The sequence below is a fragment of the Scomber japonicus genome, chromosome 10, assembly GCF_027409825.1.
Source record: "Scomber japonicus isolate fScoJap1 chromosome 10, fScoJap1.pri, whole genome shotgun sequence".
Classification (NCBI taxonomy): domain Eukaryota; kingdom Metazoa; phylum Chordata; class Actinopteri; order Scombriformes; family Scombridae; genus Scomber; species Scomber japonicus.
Window position 1 is genome coordinate 32,369,018 of NC_070587.1, and position 19,136 is coordinate 32,388,153.

At 38.8% G+C, this 19,136-nt stretch overlaps 1 non-coding gene across 1 annotated transcript; it reads left to right on the plus strand.

The window, feature by feature from the left end:
* Positions 1-7,416: 7,416 nt before the first annotated feature.
* On the plus strand, positions 7,417-7,488 carry trnap-ugg (transfer RNA proline (anticodon UGG)). Its single transcript has one exon. It is a non-coding gene; the product is annotated as a tRNA-Pro (tRNA).
* The last annotated feature ends 11,648 nt before the right edge of the window (positions 7,489-19,136 follow it).

Sequence of the window (19,136 nt, forward strand, 5' to 3'; positions counted from 1 at the left end):
TGTGTGTGACAGAAAGCCACATACAGCAGCAAGTACACCACTGCCTCCATGTCCTCCATTGTTTATGTGTTTGTGTTGAGTATAAAACTGTGCTATGATGACCCCGCCGTTGATTAGGTACTTTTTTCTCATGGAAAAGGTCGTTCCTGGTACCGTACCGAGCCCAGTCCAGCCGAGTAGTGCTAGAACTGTATGGTGGAAAAGCTCCATAAGAGCTTCACCTTCAGGCTCAGCTCTTTCTACACCAGGACGGTCTGGTGATGCTGCACCGATCCGCCTGTCAGTCTCATGCTTCATCTTACTCACTGTGAATAAAACTCCAAACCCTGAAAGGGCAATCCACTTCCAGCAGAGCACCATGGTCTCAGATTATTTGGAGGTGCTGACTCTCATCCTGACCGCTTCACATTCAGCTGCAAACCGTCTCAGAGCCCGTTGGAGGTCCTGATGTGTTGAGGTGAATAAAACTACATCATCTGCAAAAAGTTTTCCTGTTTCCTTGTGTAATCTGACTACTGGACCGTGATTGGCTCCAGACTAGTTGTGATGTCTTAAATCCTACTCGTAGGTTGATGTGTTAAACTGAGATTTAAGTTGAACGCAGAGAAACTTTCCTCCTTCAGCATATAAATTAAAAAACAAACTGCACAAATAAGAAGAAAATCATGTGTTTGGGTGTAGAGGGATTTTAATTTTCTGGTGTTTTCAATTAGTTTTTTTAAATTTAATTTGCAAATTGAAAATCTGCACAAACCGTGCAAATGAGTGGAAACTTACCATGTGGGAAATTCTTTAATCACAAACTAATTCAGGTGTTACTGAACATGATTAAGCGTCTACAGCCTCTGAAGTTTTTGTGTTGTCCTCAGTCAGTGGTTGTAAGTCATGGAGCTGCACACATAATAAAAACATAAAAATAAGCAAAAGACATTAAAGAGCAGTTGTGTAATAAAGATAGATTAGTAAATGTTGAGGAGGAAGTTAATGGAAGGTGAGTTTGAATAGGTAGGTATGTTTACTTGGCTTTTTAAAGTACTCACTGTCATTTCTGCTGGTGAAGTTTAGCAGATTTCAGCTGAGTAAGCAGAAAAGACTCACACAAATGTGTTCATGGGTGTGGTGCTGTTGGATCAGCAGCAGGTATCAGAGGACCTCGGGGCAGAGGCGGGGAAGTGTGGTTTTAGTAGCAGCTTACTTACTGTACACACACACACACACACACACACACTGATGACTAGGCTGTAATATTTACCATGTTCATCATGTTGGTTTAACGTGTTGGCATTTGTTAAACAAGAAGAGCTCATTCAGCGGAGACTACAGGCCTTCACGCTGGGCCTCTCACATCTCTTCTTCTGTACTTACACTTAATACTTTAAACCATGCTGTGCACTATGAGTACCTGGATGGTGCACTCAAGATGATCAAAAAGTTGAGCTTTATTATCCACTATTACGGAAGCATCACACAGAATATACCGTCTGGTTCGTGACGTTTATTCTCTTCATCACTGGAACTGTAAACACATCAGGAGCCATGGCATGAGCTAGTTTTTCACTTCTTCACTCTTCTTCATGTGCAGAAACTATGCAGTACACAGTATACAGTGAAGTATGTGCAAAAGATTCATGATAGTTTCACGTAGGATAACAGAAAAACAGGATGTATGACACCAAAATACAATCAATACAAAGAAACTTTACATATATATTAAGGGAGGGGTCCTAACAATACATATGGATATATTAAGATAAAATAAGATAAGGTATTCCTTTATTAGTACAATGGTGGGGAAGTGGATATCAAAAATTAAAAAGAGCATCAATAGAAAGAATAAAGAATACTAAGTAATAAATAAGTATTCAAGCAATAACAACAAAAAAAAGTTTAAAAAGTAGTAACATTATGTACAAGAGTAATATTGGTGTTAAATGATAAGATACCTGAGTTTTTCTATATTGTTACTGCACAGGTTTTAAAGTGAATAACTATACATATAGATAGATATACCACCTCCACCAGGTTGAAGGGGCATCCAAGGACAGAGCTGGCCTTCTTTATCAGTTTATCCAGTCTCTTCCTGTCTGCAGCCCCAGCAGACCCCCCGATAAAATATATGGATTCATGAATAATAAGGTGCAGCAGTAGCATGTAGGTTCCACAATATTGCTCTAAGTCCCAAGATGTGTGTGTGTGTGTGTGTGTGAGTGAATATGGGAGCATATAAGGAACAAACGAGGTAATATAACTTGAAGTTTATATAAATAATATTGCAGATGAGAGCACATAACTATTCAGGTTATTACCAAAGTATTCTGTATTCATCACCTTTGACCTGTGAAAGGTTTGGACCCAATTTTGTGACAATCCATCCAGTAGATGTGGAGATAGTTCACTGGATAAATTAAAAGTTCAGCCTGTTTTCAGACTTATTTATCCAGTCTCTTCCTGTCTGCAGCCCCAGCAGACCCCCCCCCCCCCCCCCCCCCCCCGCCCCCATTTATAAAAAATAAGGCTGATGCCACCACAGATAAATACATATATGGATTCATGTATAGTAAAGTGCAGCAGTAGCATGTAGGTTCCACAATATTGCACTAAGTCCCAAGATGTGTGAGTGAATATGGCAGCATATAAGGAATAGTTCACTGGATAAATGAAAAGTTCGACCTCACATCCTCTGAGCATCAACTCCAACTTTATTTATGTGTATATTTATGTATAAACTTCAAGGCAATCCAAACACTCGTAAAGATGCTTATAAACAGGCTAAGTTTGAATTTTCCGTGCCAGAAACAACACTGAGGACATGAACTCAAAGTCTTCGTCGGATGCTCACTGAACTCAGGAAACATTACATCTCTCAAAACTTTTCCACATAAATCGAGTCGACGTTGAGACGAAGCAGAGACCGAAGTCCAAAGTGAAAAAAAGATGCGAGAGGGGCGCAAGGCTTTTCTTTGTGTCGTCAAAACGCCTTCAGATGAACGTGCCGACAAAGCCAAGACCCGAGAACAACAGAAGAGAAGGAAGCCAGAGGGGGAATTATACAGTATGCAGAGTGATGGAGATCATTACAATGAGGAGGAGGAGGAGGAAGAGGAAGAGGAAGAAGAGGAGGAGGAAGAAGAGGAGGAGGAGGAGGAGGAGGAGGAGAAGGAGGAATAAGAAGAGGAGGAACAGGAAGAAGAGGAGGAGGAGGAAGAGGAGGAGGGAGATGACACAGCAGCTCGTGAGCTCGTTTCTTTCACCCCCCTCTGGGTCAATCTCAGGACTGATGAGGCTCGGCTGGGGGCTGATGCTGTGGATTTCAGGCGACAGATGGGAGACTTTGCAGGCAGCTGAGCTTCATGGTACGCTGGCTCAGCTCAGCCGGCCGCTCTGAGTCACGTTTGAGTGTGCGGTGATGTCATCTCTGTTTGGACTAGTGTGTCCGAGCAAGCCTGGAGGTGGAGGGAGGGGGGGTGGGCGAATGGGGCAGTGGTGGGTTTGTGGGAGAGGTCGCCTCAGCAGCTATAAGATCATTAGAAGAGACGCGGCAAAGCCTGAACCGCATTTTATGATGAAATAGAGCCTTTATTTAGATGAGCATGATGGCGTTAAAGAGACACAATTCTGATTATTAAGAATAAAAAAACAAAAAACAAGAAAATACACAATACGGTAGCGCTGCTCAATTATGGAAAAAATCATAATCACGATTATTTGGGTCAAAATTGAAATCATGATTATTAAAATGTTTTTTTTTTAAACGTTAGAAACATTCGGATTAATTAATTTTCTCTCCCAGCAGCAGCCTTTTATCTGCTGCTTAACGCAACACACAGCAGAACATGAGCAGAGATATTAGAGCTGAGCAGGTTACCATGACGATAGTTCACACATCACTTCCAGGTTTTTAATAATCAGTCAGTAAACTCAGCATCGTCTGATGCAGGCTGGAAACTCTGCACTTTTATTTACAGTTAAAACATTTCACTGTGTGTTTCAGCTTCTGTTAAACTAACAGAGCTGCGGCGGCTTCCTTTTCAAAATAAAACCTTTGTTATTGAGCGCTATCTCATTATTATTAAAAATCGTTTCCCCTCGATTTTATTTGTTTTGAGATCGTTTGGCCCCTAAATCGTAATCAAGATCAAATTTCGATTAATTGAGCAGCCTTACAATACGCCCAAAAATATACGGACAGAGTCATTACCGAGGTTGAGATAGGCGACAACAAGTTTACAAAACATTAAAGGTTTTATTGGTAAGAATCAGACATTACTCCTCATTAGGCAAATTTAACCTGTAATTGTTCATGTTATTAAGCCAATTATTAGCTACTGATTTTGTCAGCAAACCAGGGTTCAGTTGTCATTTATACCAATATGTTTCATTTAAATGGGAGTGTAAGCAAATGTATTTGTATAGCACATTTCAACAGTTGTCATTTGATTTTACGTTAGAGGGAAGAGCCCATATCCTTTGTGGGCTGGTCTGGGTGTCTTCTACCCATCAGTGTTTGTTAGAGATTGTTTTTTTTTTTTTTGTAAATTGATTTATTTTATTGCAGATCTGACTCTTGTTATTATTTTATTTGACCCTTTACAGAGGGGTCATAACAATGTAAATGAAGTCAATATTCCTACTAAGCTGTTTACATGGCTAATTTCACACTAATATTCCCATTTACAGTACATGCAGAGAGTTTACTGGTTTTGGTGGGAACCGGACTCATAGTATCTCTGCTGGCTGTGAAGTAAACCAGCAAGGTGAAAAAAAAAAACGAGTGAGCTGCTGCTTTTGATATGACGAACATAATAAAAGCTGGCCCATGATGTTTTGCTGCATTGCTGAGTGCCCCATGATGTTTTGCTGCACTGCTGAGTGACCACTGTCGCCCCGTTGCTGCATGTCAGGATATCGACCGATCCGCTCCGTCCCCATCGTGGAGAAGGAACACTCTGTTTTTCTACTTTCCTCTCATTCCTGCTCCAGCATGCATCATTTTACCTGCACAGGAGTAAACAGGCAAGAAGCTGGGTGTCGTAAACTGTGGTAAAAACCCAAATTAAGATGCATGTTCCTTAACCTTTGTATTGTCCTCGAGGGTCAAATTGACCCCTTCTGTTTTGACTGTTCCTTCCTTCCTTCTTTCCTTCTCTATTTCTTTCCTTCCTCTCTCTTCCCCCTTCCATATTTCCTTCCTCCATCCCCCTTTCTTCCTTCCTTCTGTCCTTCTTTCCTTCCTCTCTCCCTCCTTGTCTCTTTCTTTCCTCCCTTCCTTCTTTCCTCTGTCCTTCTTTCCTTCCTCCCTCCCTCCTTCCTTCTTTCCTCCCTCCCTCCTTCCTTCCTCCCCCCCTTTCCTTCTTCCTTCCTTCCTTCCTTCCTCCCTCCCTCCTTTCCTTCCTTCATCCTCCCTCCCTTCGTTCTTTGACTCGAGGACAACAGGATTACATAGTTCAATACTCCCTATAGTACACACTACATAGTACTCCCTGTATAATAAACACTGCATAGTACTTCCATATGATAAAATTGTTTTAAGATTGTTAGCAGGAAGTAGTGTAAATGTCATGGACTGTACTTCTTTCTTTCCAGGGTTGAATATTTTAGAGCTCTACATAGTGGAGGTTTTTCTTTCCTCCCCTCCTTCCTTCCTTCCTTCCTTCTTTCCTCCCTCCCTCCCTCCCTTCCCTTGCTCCTTCTTTCCATCTGTCTCTTTCCTTCCCTCCTTCCTTCCTTCCTTCCGTCCTTATTTCCTTCCTCCCTTCCTTCTGTCCTTCTTTCCTTCCTTATTTCCTTCCTCCCTTCCTTCCTTCTTCCTCCCTTCCTTTCTTCCTTCCTCCCTTGACTCAAGGACAACATGAGGGTTAAATGGAGCAAACACAAAAATAAGGTACTTTATTTTGTAGAATAAAAACATTTTGTGAGATAATAAGGAATATTTCTTGTAAAAAATGAATAACATGGTATAGTAATGGCTTAGGAATAACCCAGAATAATATTAAATGTATCTTAAATAATAGTTTTTCAAATTCAGTCACAAATGTCAGCACAGGCGGGTTTTGACTCTTAACTTGTTTTCAGCCTTTGTGGAGCCGTTTTTACAGCCTGAGCTCTGTTTGATTCTGTCTCTGAAGCTTGAAGTGATACCTCCAGGTCCGACATTCACAGAGTTTCACATCCTTTTTTTTAGCTGTGAAACGGCAGACACACTGAGACTCAGAGGCTAAATGTGTTACAGGGGTAAGAAAAAACTTCAAACACCACATGCAGAAAAACCATAGAGGCTTTTCTATCGATCGCTGCGAGCCCACGCTGAGGGAGAGAGCTTCAGTTCAGTGTTAAACCAGCGCGATAATCTTCTGTTTCCTCGCTTCACTGTTTGAGCTCAAAGACACAGAAACCGACTGAGCTCTGCCATCACTTGCTCCATTTAACCTTTCACTATGCTTCACTGTGCTTTCATACTGCTAACTGCTAAACATCCGTGTGTCATGAAAACATAACGAAACCAGCAGCTATAAATGTACTGTGTGCATGAAACATGATAAAGAACACGTTTCACCCCTGAGAAGAAGTGACAAGACAAGACGAGAAACAGGAAGCAGCCCAACCATCGAGTCTAACACAGGAAAGTTGCACTATTTTCACTCTCAGACACAGCTTTTTCTTTCTGTTAGCAGCACAACCAAACCATTAAAAACCTCCTTCAAATGTGCTTTCAGTGTAAAGTGATGGAGGACTAAATCCACAGTGTTTCCACACAGTCATTTAAAAGTAGATGATCAGCTTCTATTGAGCTTCAGCAGTCTGAGTTATTATATCAAGAGATATCTGACACATTTCCAGTCTTTTTAGCATCAAATTCCCTCTTAGTGTTTCCTGTTGAGCTGTGGTGGAAGTAGGCATGGGCTGGTATGAGATTCTGGCGGTATGATAACCATAAGAAAAAATATCACGGTTTCACGGTATGGCGGTTACAGCTCTAAAATGTTCATGTTAATTTAACCTGAATATACACTGTAATGACAGTGTGAGGGGTCGTGATACTCTACGCTGCAGCTGCACCACCTGAGGGATTTCTGACCTGCACTTTCTGTCTTTGACCAGACAATAAACAGCTCATACCTTAGGAACGCTATGACAGAAAATTTGCCGGTTTCGGTTATCGTGGCTTTTTCAAAATCACGGTATACCTTGAACTTGGGTTATCATCCCATGCCTATGTGGAAGTATAGTAACAAAAATCCTTGTTTCTACAGAAGGAGGACTGTGGATTTAGTCCTCCATCACTTCCATTGTAAACGTTATGAAGGATCTAATGGTCAGTATGAACAGGAGGAATCATTACAGACACATACACTAGTTTCAGTGTTTAGTTGGGCTCCTGATTACACAGACACTTGACTAATCATGTCCTTTACAAGTGGCTCGTTGGTCTAGGGGTATGATTCTCGCTTTGGGTGTGAGAGGTCCCGGGTTCAAATCCCGGATGAGCCCTTACTTTGGTTACAAGACATCTCAGAGAAACAGACAATGGTCTTAAATCTACAGTAAGTGCATTATGAAGGGATCTGCTAATAAGCAGTATGAACAGGAGAAATCATTACAGACAGATAAACACGCTTAATGTTCATTTGGGCTCCTGGCTGATGTTTTAAGACACTTAAAAAATTGTGAACTCACCCTTTAATGAATAACTATGTCAGTAAAAGCAGAGGGTGAAAAGGTTAATAATTTTGTCCACTGTCCAACACACCAGTGGTCCCCAACAATGCTCCTGTAGAGCTACAGCCCTGCATGTTTTAGGTATCACACCTGACTATAATTATTACCTCATTATCAAGCAGCTGAAAAAGGAACGAGGAAGGAAAGAAGGACAGGGGAAAGAAGGAAGGGAGGCAGGTAGAGGGGAGGAAAGAAAGAGAGAAGGAGGGAGGAAGGACAGACAGAAGGAAGGAAGGAAGGAAGGAAGGAAGGAAGGAAAGAAGAAACAGTCAAAACAGACGGGGTCAATTTGACCCGGCAGGACGACACGAAAGTTAATAGACACAAAAAGACAGATGGGACACATTATGTAACACATATAACACAACAGCTAAGAAAGGAGCCATAAACTATGAGAACAACTTCAGCATAGATATTAAAAATGCTCAGAGATACCGAATCATTATCTGTAATGATCTTAAAAATCAATCATAAAATTCAATGTGAGACGGTGGAAAAAGATGCAGCTAAAAAAAAAAAAGAGCTGTATAACTTTAACTCCCAACTTGGATAAAAGTCTCACAGGAACATATCGAACCAGCAGGGAGACAAGAAAACGTTTTCCAGCTTCGACGAGATAAAAAAAAAAAAAAAAAAAAAGGGTCTTCAGCAATCAATATTTTTCACGGAGAAAAGAACCAGTGAAGTAATGATTAGTAACCGGCTGCAGTATCTGCTTGAATTAGTTGGCCTTGATCTGAGACTGGAGAGACAGAAGGGTCAGAAAGATGACAACCTGAGCATACCAAAGACAGACATGTTACATAACCTGGTTGGATGACTAAGAACACACACTTTATTTACACACACACCTCCAACAAATGTGTCTTAAAATAAAGAAAAATGTCCTTCACATGCTTCCCTGTTGCTGTTAGGCAGCAGCATTATGTCACCGCGACCTGGTTCATATTAAATTAAAGTGTTGTCTAGACGTGCTCTGTGTGGAAAGTCTCTCTCTCTCTCTCTCTCTCTCTCAGAAATGGACGTAACATCCGTGATGTCACCCATTGGTTTGTGGACTGCTGCCTCGGAAGCCAATAGTTTCGAATCTGGCCAGCGCCATCTTGAAAATTTCAGGTGCATGCTGGGAAAAATAAAAACACGGATTCTACTTATATGGGCATGAGGCCGCGCCCTAATGCATACCCTGCATTGAACATCATACTGCATTGAAGAAGGCTTTAAACTAGCAATTGAGACCATAAACACATTTTGAAAACGTTTACTGAGCTTAGAAATCAAGTGAGAAGTTGGTGAATTCTCCATTGACTTGTATAGAGACGGTTGCCCCCTGGTGGCCTTTTGATAGAATGCAGTTCTAAGTTACTTCCGTGTTGGCTTCATTTCAGAGGATCAGAACTCCCCGCCTGGATCTGGTTAGGGCTAGGGAAACTATTTCTGTGTCTCAAATCCCAATAAAATCTACTAAAGGCTTATATCAACAGTATAGTGGTGCCAAGTGCAAAAAACACATGTATAATTTACATTTGTAAAAAGTGCTACGGAGCCAAGATGGCGACCGTTGAGGGTGAGAAGTTTCACACTCAACTTTTTGACAGTTTGAAGTGAAACCATCCGAGTTCTCATAGTGCTGCATGTTCCCATACCTCTCAGTGTGAACGAACTTATGACCTCAAAGTATTAAGAGGAAGTGCAAGCAGACACAGCGATGCAGTCTGAGGCGAATTTACAGCTAATTTTAATATTTTATTTATGTAGCATGAACAGGAGTGATTAAAGTGAGCAAAACCTGTTTCAGTGTTCAAACAGACACCTGAGGACACATTGATTAAATGTGGAAACATTTGGACACATTTGATTAAATGTGAACCTGTCCTTTATAAAAGATGTTTGGTGGCTTTCTCTGTTTTTTCTTATTGTCAATAAATCTCATGTTTGGATCCAATACTAACAAGTATTATATGTGTAAATCCAAACCTTGATATATCTTATTCCTCCGAGCTTCAGACTTCTCAACATGCAAATCCCTGAAAGAGGCATTATTAAACCAACATGGGAGGTTCTTTGTTTGAATAAGTCATGAGGCGCAGCTGAAGAGGCGTGCGTGTGTTTTTTCTCTGGAGTTTTTGTTGAACATTAAAAATACATCACACCACATCTCGTCATGCTATCTGAGGATAAACGCAGCACTTAAGGGCCGTGAAATGTAATTTTATATGAGTGATGTGTTGCTTTCGTTGTGTCACACGTGAGATTTCTGTATTTGAGTTTTTTTCTTTTTACTGTTTTTGAGTTCGTCTGGTAAAAAGGAGAATTTAGCGATTATATTTGAGTGTGAATCTGATGGCAGGTTGTTTGTTTGAGTCTTTAGAGCTGTCAATCAGATCTCATCTAAGCACTCCTACACACTTTAGTTTGAACCAGAACCACGTCTCTTTTTGAGTCACTCTCCTCCAACGCTCGATTGTCACACCTCACTTTGGATAAAAAGCATCAAAGTGCCAAATGACAGAAATGAGTAAAGTTTGTGATTGTTTTAATTAGTGTGTGTGATGATTAAATGAACTGTTGTGATCATGTGCCTGTTCTTAACCCTCCTGTTGTCCTCAGGTCAAGGAAGGACAGGAGGAAGGAAGGAATGAATGAATGAGTAAAAGAAAGGAAGGAAGGAAGGATGGATGGAGGAAGGAAAAGAGAAAGGAAGTAAGGAGAGAAGGAAGGGTGGAAGGAAGGAATGAGTAAATGGAAGGAAGGAGGGAGGGAGGAAAAGAGAAAGGAAGGAAGGAGAGAAGGAAGGGTGGAAGGAAAGGAGGGAGGGAGGAAGGAAGGAAGGAATGGAAGAAGGGAAGAATGAAGGAAAAATTAAAGAAAGAGGGAGGAAAGAAGGAGCAGTCAAAAGAGATGGGGTCAATTTGACCCGGGAGGACAACAGGAGGGTTAAAGGGGCTAAATGCTATTTCAATTTCACCGTTAGACGTCGCAGCTCTGGACTGCGTGCAACCAAAACAAAACTAGCTAAGGGGTACACCCCCCCCCCCCCTTTCCGCTCGCCTCCCCCTCGCTCTCCGTCCGCTCCTCCTCCTCTACCTGCCTGTTTTCAGTGAAGCACTTTCCATCCGTGATGAAACAGCTGACTCAGGACACAACGGACCGTTGTGATGTCAAGTAACGGAGTAAGTAATACAAGCGAGAGTAACGTATTAGTAACGTATTTCTAAAGTAATGTAACAGTTATTAGCTTTCCGATGCTAACGTTAGCTAACTGCTAGTAGTTGAAAATTAACAAGCTGAACATAGTAGCCAAGCTAACAACTTCACATTGATCATTTCTGTTGGATTTTATACTGCGGTCAAGTGAGCCGGCGTTCGTCTTTCCGTGGTCAAACCAGCCGCTTCCAAATTTCAAGTGCGCTCGTATTACATAATGTATGGCAAATACACGTAGTTCACTGATACGGAGCGAGAAAACTTCCGGTTTTCAAAATAAAACGTTATTCCAAGGCAGTAAAAACAGACATGCCAATGTGACAGGCCACATAGTCTAGAAGCTATTGATCTAAAATGCTAATATTTTATTATGAAAAGGCTTGATGATTTCATACTAATTTTTCACAATGTATGACATTTTGCACCTCAATACTACATTTACTCTCACTGACTTACTATCCAACATGTATCATTTTTGAGAAATTCAGCCTCAAAGTTCCTTCTTTTGCGTTGAAAAACGCAGTATGTGCAATATTTACTCTACTGTAAAATCCATTTGATCCATAATTTCTGACAGAGGTTAATACACCTGACCCCAGGACCATCCTGACTGTTCACTCACTCTGTATCAAGCATATTTACTGTATCATTTTTGAGAAATTCTGCCTCAAAGTTCCTTCTTCTGCATTGAAAAACGCACTATGCAATATTTACTCTACTGTAAAATCCCTTTGATCCATAATTTCTGACAAAGGTTCATACACTTGATCTCAGGACCATCCTAACTGTTCACTCACTCAGTATGAACTATATTTACTGTATCATTTTTGAGAAATTCTGCCTCAAAGTTCCTTCTTTTGCATTGAAAAACGCACCATGTGCAATATTTACTCTACTGTAAAATCCATTTGATCACACATAGTGAAAAACATAGTGCGTTTTCGTGTGTGTGTGTGTGTGTGTGTGTGTGTGTGAATTAAGATTAATCAAATAAGAACAATATTCCATGCCTTTTAGTCATTCATTCATTATTTTTTTTGTAGTTGCAATGACATAAAATTAAATAACTAATTTTGTGTTTTGTTACAGACCGACTTTGACAACTATAAGGCCATTGTGTCCTTTATTAACATTGGCAATGTACACTGGAAGTTTCTGGTAAGTTGTTACTTAATACATCGCAACTGCCTTCAATTCTCTGTATGTCATTACTAACTTATAAATAATATTTCATATTTTCTCGTTTGGTTACAGTACATCAATGCTGCAGACAGTACTGTTTATGTAGTTGATCCCGCACGCAGTGCTACCGAGCAGGCAGACTCTGACAACGCAGCAAAAAGATTGCGGTAATTAAGCAGATATATCTGTACAGCGTGACTGAAGCAATTTAAAAATTGAACATTTCTTATATGTTTGCAAGTTGTGTTTTCTTTAAATGAAAATATTTAAGTACGGATGCAATGTTGTAAATCAGGCTTACAGTAATCTGTTAAACAAAATATTAGAGGTAGGTTTACAAAACAGAAATAGGTAACGAGCAGGATTTATGCATAAGGCTGAACATAGACATTCAAACTACTTGTTGAATGTCCCACACATTAACTATGTCACCCTTGCTAAACACCTAAACAAAGTTAGACGAGACTTGTGAACACTTAAAGACATCATTACCAACATTATACTTTTTTTTCAATCAAACTTGTTAACACCCTTAGCCGAACAACTATTACATTATTTGTAATTCTGACCCCGAAATATTAACTCTGTCTAACTCTCTCGGCCAAACAACCCCCTTTTTCTTTACTACGACATGCATTGTTGTCTTGGGTGAATAATGTGTACATATTCCTTACATTAACCACTTTAAAAAATTTCCTCTCACAGTGAGTATTTCAACATGAGGAGGATCTGTTATGGCAAAAGTGACTGGGTCAATGTCAAGTGGAAAGGCGGTGTTATGGAACACCCATTTCAGAGGGACGGGAGTAGCTGTGGCGTTATTGTCATCAAAGTAATAAAACATTTTCTTGAAACACCAGCTTTATCATAATGATCTACATCCATTAAGAATTTGGATCAATTTCTATATTATTGCAATTCCAATTCCTTTATTTTTCAGACTAGGAAACTTATGCAAACAGATACTTTCTTTTTTAACTGATTAGATGGCCAAGGCAGTCATGGAGTCTTTTCCCAAGACAGCAGAAATGACATTTGAAACTGCTCGAAGAGTGATGGCAAATGATAGAAAAAACTTGGCTCTCGAGCTCCTGGAAGCCTCAGGTGTGTAACAACTTTTCTTAAATGTACAGTGACACGGTATTACAGAAAACACATTGTAAACATATTCTCTATACGCTAAAACAAGTAAATTGTTATTTTATTTAATATAAGTACAATTGTTAGTGGTAAATTAATAATATTAATAATATTTTCAACTTTCTGTTAGTGTTTAACACAGAGACCAGCTGTGCCATGTGCTCAGCAGTCAAGCCACCAATTAAAGGGCCTGACTTAACAAACTGGGTAAGTTGTTTAAAATGTTTTCTAGGCACATTTTGTATGCCTTGTTTTAAAGTGGACAGCAAGCAAGAGCAGAAAAGGATGAGAAATGACAACAGACAATGATCTGTGCTAGGACAACCTGAGGTTCACTCCTCAGCCATAGGATGTGCATGTTTTCCTATCAAGAATTCCCACAAGAAAGTGTGCATTAGATTGAGATTTCAACAATGACAACATTTTTATATGAAGAATAATCAAATGAAGATAGTCATCAAAAGGTTGTAGAACAGTACATAATTACTTAGTGATTTCCATGAAGAAATCAAAAACAACAGCTAAGTCATCCTTGTAATTTCATGTCATTCACATTTATAATGTCCTGTTTCACATGGTGGAAATGCATTTCTACAGAGTGAAATATCATATTTGGACCACATCAACCAAAATATCACACTGTGAAGTCATCACCATATTTAGAGAAAGATCTACAAATAATATGAAAAAACTATCTTTATTAAGTCTTTCAAAGAAGCAAATATTAACTGAAAATATTACTTTGAGGATCATGGTTATCTGTTGTCCATCATGGCTAGATATTAAAGTTTATTCTTGCATGTGCTTAATTTGCCCTTTTACAGATTCAGTGTGACACCTGTTGTAGATGGTTCCATGCCGAGTGCATCAGCATGGACTGTGAAATGCTTCAGCAGGCAGAAAAGAATAACTGGAAATGCATTATTTGTGAACAGTGACTAAACAATTCTAACCCTAACCCTAAGCCTAGCTTTGAATTTCTCAAAAATGGTACAGTAAATATGCTTGATACAGAGTGAGTGAATAGTTAGGATGGTCCTGGGGTCAGGTGTATGAACCTCTGTCAGAAATTATGGATTAAATGGATTTTACAGTAGAGTAAATATTGCATAGTGCGTTTTTCAACGCAAAAAAAAAGGAACTTTGAGGCAGAATTTCTCAAAAATGATACAGTAAATATAGTTCATACTGAGTGAGTGAACAGTCAGGATGGTCCTGAGATCAAGTGTATGAACCTTTGTCAGAAATTATGGATCAAATGGATTTTACAGTAGAGTAAATATTGCACATGGTGCGTTTTTCAACGCAAAAAAAGGAACTTTGAGGCAGAATTTCTCAAAAATGATACAGTAAATATAGTTCATACTGAGTGAGTGAACAGTTAGGATGGTCCTGAGATCAAGTGTATGAACCTTTGTCAGAAATTATGGATCAAATGGATTTTACAGTACAGTAAATATTGCACATGGTGCGTTTTTCAATGCAAAAGAAGGAACTTTGAGGCAGAATTTCTCAAAAATGATACAGTAAATATGCTTGATACAGAGTGAGTGAACAGTCAGGATGGTCCTGGGGTCAGGTGTATGAACCTCTGTCAGAAATTATGGATCAAAGGGAATTTACAGTAGAGTAAATATTGCACATAGTGCGTTTTTCAACGCAAAAAAAGGAACTTTGAGGCAGAATTTCTCAAAAATGATACAGTAAATATAGTTCATACTGAGTGAGTGAACAGTCAGGATGGTCCTGAGATCAAGTGTATGAACCTTTGTCAGAAATTATGGATCAAATGGATTTTACAGTAGAGTAAATATTGCACATAGTACGTTTTTCAACGCAAAAAAAAGGAACTTTGAGGCAGAATTTCTCAAAAATGATACAGTAAATATAGTTCATACTGAGTGAGTGAACAGTTAGGATGGTCCTGAGATCAAGTGTATGAACCTTTGTCAGAAATTATGGATCAAATGGATTTTACAGTAGAGTAAATATTGCACATGGTGCGTTTTTCAATGCAGAAGAAGGAACTTTGAGGCAGAATTTCTCAAAAATGATACAGTAAATATGCTTGATACAGAGTGAGTGAACAGTCAGGATGGTCCTGGGGTCAGGTGTATGAACCTCTGTCAGAAATTATGGATCAAAGGGAATTTACAGTAGAGTAAATATTGCATAGTGCGTTTTTCAACGCAAAAAAAGGAACTTTGAGGCAGAATTTCTCAAAAATGATACAGTATATATAGTTCATACTGAGTGAGTGAACAGTTAGGATGGTCCTGAGATCAAGTGTATGAACCTTTGTCAGAAATTATGGATCAAATGGATTTTACAGTAGAGTAAATATTGCATAGTGCGTTTTTCAACGCAAAAAAAGGAACTTTGAGGCAGAATTTCTCAAAAATGATACAGTAAATATGCTTGATACAGAGTGAGTGAACAGTCAGGATGGTCCTGGGGTCAGGTGTATGAACCTTTGTCAGAAATTATGGATCAAAGGGAATTTACAGTAGAGTAAATATTGCACATAGTGCGTTTTTCAACGCAAAAAAAGGAACTTTGAGGCAGAATTTCTCAAAAATGATACAGTAAATATAGTTCATACTGAGTGAGTGAACAGTCAGGATGGTCCTGAGATCAAGTGTATGAACCTTTGTCAGAAATTATGGATCAAATGGATTTTACAGTAGAGTAAATATTGCACATGGTGCGTTTTTCAACGCAAAAAAAGGAACTTTGAGGCAGAATTTCTCAAAAATGATACAGTAAATATAGTTCATACTGAGTGAGTGAACAGTTAGGATGGTCCTGAGATCAAGTGTATGAACCTTTGTCAGAAATTATGGATCAAATGGATTTTACAGTAGAGTAAATATTGCACATAGTGCGTTTTTCAACGCAAAAAAAGGAACTTTGAGGCAGAATTTCTCAAAAATGATACAGTAAATATAGTTCATACTGAGTGAGTGAACAGTTAGGATGGTCCTGAGATCAAGTGTATGAACCTTTGTCAGAAATTATGGATCAAATGGATTTTACAGTAGAGTAAATATTGCACATGGTGCGTTTTTCAACGCAAAAAAGGAACTTTGAGGCAGAATTTCTCAAAAATGATACAGTAAATATGCTTGATACAGAGTGAGTGAACAGTCAGGATGGTCCTGGGGTCAGGTGTATGAACCTCTGTCAGAAATTATGGATCAAAGGGAATTTACAGTAGAGTAAATATTGCATAGTGCGTTTTTCAACGCAAAAAAAGGAACTTTGAGGCAGAATTTCTCAAAACTGATACAGTAAATATAGTTCATACTGAGTGAGTGAACAGTCAGGATGGTCCTGAGATCAAGTGTATGAACCTCTGTCAGAAATTATGGATCAAATGGATTTTACAGTAGAGTAAATATTGCACATAGTGCGTTTTTCAATGCAAAAGAAGGAACTTTGAGGCAGAATTTCTCAAAAATGATACAGTAAATATAGTTCATACTGAGTGAGTGAACAGTTAGGATGGTCCTGAGATCAAGTGTATGAACCTTTGTCAGAAATTATGGATCAAATGGATTTTACAGTAGAGTAAATATTGCACATGGTGCGTTTTTCAATGCAGAAGAAGGAACTTTGAGGCAGAATTTCTCAAAAATGATACAGTAAATATGCTTGATACAGAGTGAGTGAACAGTCAGGATGGTCCTGGGGTCAGGTGTATGAACCTCTGTCAGAAATTATGGATCAAAGGGAATTTACAGTAGAGTAAATATTGCACATAGTGCGTTTTTCAACGCAAAAAAAGGAACTTTGAGGCAGAATTTCTCAAAAATGATACAGTAAATATAGTTCATACTGAGTGAGTGAACAGTTAGGATGGTCCTGAGATCAAGTGTATGAACCTTTGTCAGAAATTATGGATCAAATGGATTTTACAGTAGAGTAAATATTGCACATGGTGCGTTTTTCAATGCAGAAGAAGGAACTTTGAGGCAGAATTTCTCAAAAATGATACAGTAAATATGCTTGATACAGAGTGAGTGAACAGTCAGGATGGTCCTGGGGTCAGGTGTATGAACCTCTGTCAGAAATTATGGATCAAAGGGAATTTACAGTAGAGTAAATATTGCATAGTGCGTTTTTCAACGCAAAAAAAGGAACTTTGAGGCAGAATTTCTCAAAAATGATACAGTATATATAGTTCATACTGAGTGAGTGAACAGTTAGGATGGTCCTGAGATCAAGTGTATGAACCTTTGTCAGAAATTAGGGATCAAATGGATTTTACAGTAGAGTAAATATTGCACATGGTGCGTTTTTCAACGCAAAAAAAGGAACTTTGAGGCAGAATTTCTCAAAAATGATACAGTAAATATGCTTGATACAGAGTGAGTGAACAGTCAGGATGGTCCTGGGGTCAGGTGTATGAACCTCTGTCAGAAATTATGGATCAAATGGATTTTACAGTAGAGTAAATATTGCACAGTGCGTTTTTCAACGCAAAAAAAAAGGAACTTTGAGGCAGAATTTCTCAAAAATGATACAGTAAATATAGTTCATACTGAGTGAGTGAACAGTCAGGATGGTCCTGAGATCAAGTGTATGAACCTTTGTCAGAAATTATGGATCAAATGGATTTTACAGTAGAGTAAATATTGCACATAGTACGTTTTTCAACGCAAAAAAAAGGAACTTTGAGGCAGAATTTCTCAAAAATGATACAGTAAATATAGTTCATACTGAGTGAGTGAACAGTTAGGATGGTCCTGAGATCAAGTGTATGAACCTTTGTCAGAAATTATGGATCAAATGGATTTTACAGTAGAGTAAATATTGCACATGGTGCGTTTTTCAATGCAGAAGAAGGAACTTTGAGGCAGAATTTCTCAAAAATGATACAGTAAATATGCTTGATACAGAGTGAGTGAACAGTCAGGATGGTCCTGGGGTCAGGTGTATGAACCTTTGTCAGAAATTATGGATCAAAGGGATTTTACAGTAGAGTAAATATTGCACATAGTGCGTTTTTCAACGCAAAAAAAGGAACTTTGAGGCAGAATTTCTCAAAAATGATACAGTAAATATAGTTCATACTGAGTGAGTGAACAGTCAGGATGGTCCTGAGATCAAGTGTATGAACCTTTGTCAGAAATTATGGATCAAATGGATTTTACAGTAGAGTAAATATTGCATAGTGCGTTTTTCAACGCAAAAAAAGGAACTTTGAGGCAGAATTTCTCAAAAATGATACAGTAAATATGCTTGATACAGAGTGAGTGAACAGTCAGGATGGTCCTGGGGTCAGGTGTATGAACCTCTGTCAGAAATTATGGATCAAATGGATTTTACAGTAGAGTAAATATTGCACAGTGCGTTTTTCAACGCAAAAAAAAAAGGAACTTTGAGGCAGAATTTCTCAAAAATGATACAGTAAATATAGTTCATACTGAGTGAGTGAACAGTCAGGATGGTCCTGAGATCAAGTGTATGAACCTTTGTCAGAAATTATGGATCAAATGGATTTTACAGTAGAGTAAATATTGCACATGGTGCGTTTTTCAACGCAAAAAAAGGAACTTTGAGGCAGAATTTCTCAAAAATGATACAGTAAATATGCTTGATACAGAGTGAGTGAACAGTCAGGATGGTCCTGGGGTCAGGTGTATGAACCTCTGTCAGAAATTATGGATCAAAGGGAATTTACAGTAGAGTAAATATTGCACATAGTGCGTTTTTCAACGCAAAAAAAGGAACTTTGAGGCAGAATTTCTCAAAACTGATACAGTAAATATAGTTCATACTGAGTGAGTGAACAGTCAGGATGGTCCTGAGATCAAGTGTATGAACCTTTGTCAGAAATTATGGATCAAATGGATTTTACAGTAGAGTAAATATTGCACATGGTGCGT